The 3122-nt window shown below is 38.2% G+C and overlaps 1 non-coding gene across 1 annotated transcript; it reads left to right on the forward strand.

Annotated features, from left to right (window-relative positions):
- The first annotated feature begins 2833 nt into the window (after positions 1–2833).
- Positions 2834–2902, forward strand: LOC133221085 (small nucleolar RNA SNORD123). Its single transcript, XR_009727886.1, has one exon. It is a non-coding gene; the product is annotated as a small nucleolar RNA SNORD123 (small nucleolar RNA).
- Positions 2903–3122: the final 220 nt, after the last annotated feature.

Consider the following 3122-nt stretch of genomic DNA (forward strand, 5'->3'; position numbering starts at 1 on the left):
CACCAAAAACCCCAACCAAACCATGAAAGCAAATACTGAAGGCCAAACTTTTTTCCATTACAGTCATGTAACCCTGACAGTCAAGGATGTTTCCATGTTTGTAACAATACCACTTTATAAGACACTAATGCAAAGTATATTTATGTAGGCTCACTTCCCTGTTCAATTTGCTCACTCCAGGAAATACTTGTATAGAAAATAAAAGAATCAATTTTACGCCTGAAAAGCACCATCAAACTAAGTGCAGGTATGGGACAATCCCCATATACACTCCATGAACTTGCTTGGAGTTGTTTTAACATGCATCTGTTCACATCAGCAGGTCTCATGTTTATAACATATCTCCACCTATGAAAATAACTTTAGACTTTATTTTAAAGAGGAGATATACTTGTTTTTCCAGCTGCTGGAGGGGGTGTGTGGGGGGGGGAACCAACAAAGAGCCAAACATACCAACTTTTGTTCCCAACAGTGACAAAACATCAACATTTTAGTACCTGGTGTGATGGGCATTTTAGCCCCCCAAAATTTCCCTGCAGTTTGGCTATGAAACAATGGACATATACGTAAAAAAGGAAAAAAAAACCCAACAACACAACCAAATAAAGCAAAAAGAAACTCCAAACCTGCACATTTATAGTGGTATATGATACTGGATTAATGATGTATACCCTAAGGAAAATTCCACTGGAATTCCACTTTCTCTATATTATCCCCAGAGATTTTAAGTCATGCGCTTTGTGTCTCACAGAAAAACAGCAATGGTGTCAACGCTTAATTCTATTTCATTTTATTTGATTTTAAGAAGCAAAAAGATGGCAAAGATATATTAAGCTGGCCATGAGATTAACCATGTTTGAAATAAAGCTACAAAATGTAATATTATTTAATGTTACATGTTACTCTGCACTATGTTTTTGTGCAAAGTTAAATCAGGTAAGCTGAGTGAGTGAGACAAGCAATTGTAGGCAACACAATGCCTAAGAGTACTCTTACAAGCAGGGGCTAACATAATCCAGTAGCATTATGCTGAAAGTATGTGAGAAAGCAGGAGGAGAAGCTCTGCTATCACATAGGGGAAAGGAAAAAAAGGCTTCAGAGGACCAAGTCTAAATTCCATCAGGCTTTCCTTCCAAGACAGATCTCCTCTTCCTCTGCCCTGTATTCTCCTGTTATATTTCTTACTGTTACTAATTCGTGATTCCTCCTTCCAACACAGTAAAGCCTAGCATGTGAAGGGATGGCAGCCATGTGAAAGCAGTAATGTACTGCAGTTGGAAGAGGAAAGTCTGCGCAGCACCTTCAGGCTTTTTGCCAGTTTGGTGGGAAGCCAGATTTCAGCTCCTCCCTGTGGTGGCAGGATATAAGGAATGTTAGAAAGCAGGGAGGGGGTGGATTTCCATCTGTTTAGGTGGGAAAGCCATGGTGTAAGGGAAGGCCTGTCTTCACATTACCTATCAAAAGCACCTTAGTATTATGTTTCCTTCATAATTTAGAAAAACAAGGCCAAATACTTTTAAGTCCAAAGTTTAAGTTAGGATAAATGGAAAAAGAAAGGGGGAAAAAAACGAGGGAGGGAGGAGTTAGCTTCAGTAAAACTGGACCTTGAGCTATGCTTCCGTTGTAGGCTTCGCTCGCTTCACAATGACAGAGTTCAAAGTCTTTATTGCCATTGCATGTTGCTTTTTTCCACTCCATTGAAAACATCGGTTATTTTTGTTTAATTCATGAGAAACATTCAGAGAAAAACTTTGAAATCTCACAGTTGCCTGCTTTTGTTTTTTCAACCACATCATCTGTTACTCAGGGGAAACTCCCCTGGTGACCAGAAACTTTCCAGAGCACAGCAACCAGGAGCATGTTGCATATGAACAAGCTCACTTTCCTGACCCAATGCTAAAGAACAGAGAGTTTGTGCAATCTGGTGTCTTAAATCCACCTTGATTATGTGACCTTGCTGAGAGACCTGTTTCTTAGGTCTACAACAGAGGTTCTTCCTTCTTTCCCTTTGAGATATGGGAAAGTATTTGCCCTACTGCATTCGAGTTGAGCAGGTCCTCAGCATTCCTGTCTACATTCCAAGGTTCGATCATCACGAGCCTGCCATGTTTAAATGTCAGGGACTTCTGATGTTACTATATGTAAAAATAGAAATGACGTCTTCATCCCAGGAAAGCAGATGACCCAAAGGATTTAAGTTTGCCATCCGCAGGTGGTTCTGGTAGGGAAGCATACATGTCCTTTTTAGTAGGGCATGCAGGGCTGTTGCTGTGTACCCCCAGTAGTGTGTAGCACCATAGGTCAGACTGAGCAAAATTTTAATTGTCTTAGCAAAAGACACCATTGCAAGACATGCTTTAAATCACAGGGAAATAAATGTCAGCATTACAAACTCACTGCTGTTTTCTGTCAAATTATTGTCTTACATTATGTGTTGTGTTTAAAGGTTACACTGACTAGTATCTGTAATATCTGTGAATTAGGAAAAGCGAGATGAGAGTCTAAATTACTTGGCTTTCAAGAGCTAGGTATTCTGATGAGTTTATATTTACAATTTGTAATCAAAAGAGAGAATAAAGTATCATGGCATTTCTATGATTAAGGCTCTTTATAAGCAAAATGGTTTATTTTTATGAATGCTAAGGTGATATTTTCAACACAATTATATAATATAAATAATTGTTCACTTGCATTTACAAATGTGTGAGCTGATTTTTAGTAACAGCCTCTTTCTTTTCATTAAAGTCTGTGACAGATAAGGCAGTTAAAGTTGTTATATGAACCTTAAATAAGGGCCATCTAACTTTAAGCCCCTAACAGTAGTCAGACATTTGGTGAAAATGATGAATTCCTGGGTACTGATTCATGTGATATGAAAAAGCCATCCATTTCCTGATTCACCTTCATATCTCCTGCAGGATAAAAAAAAAAAGAATATTTTACAATTAATACCTGCAGTCAAACAATTTTTGTGTGTATGTTTTTCTATCTTTCAGCTACTTCCTGAACTGATACATTCAAAATGAAGAGGAAGATAGGAGTGAGAACAAAGAATGCCTTGGAGAAAACCAGTCATAAAGTTTGAGAAGCAGAAGCATTAGGAAATATTAATAACTGTGGTC

The sequence above is a fragment of the Neopsephotus bourkii genome, unplaced genomic scaffold (assembly GCF_033783945.1).
Source record: "Neopsephotus bourkii isolate Nb327-2 ecotype Australia unplaced genomic scaffold, CSIRO-AGI_Nbou_v1 NB_1508, whole genome shotgun sequence".
Classification (NCBI taxonomy): domain Eukaryota; kingdom Metazoa; phylum Chordata; class Aves; order Psittaciformes; family Psittacidae; genus Neopsephotus; species Neopsephotus bourkii.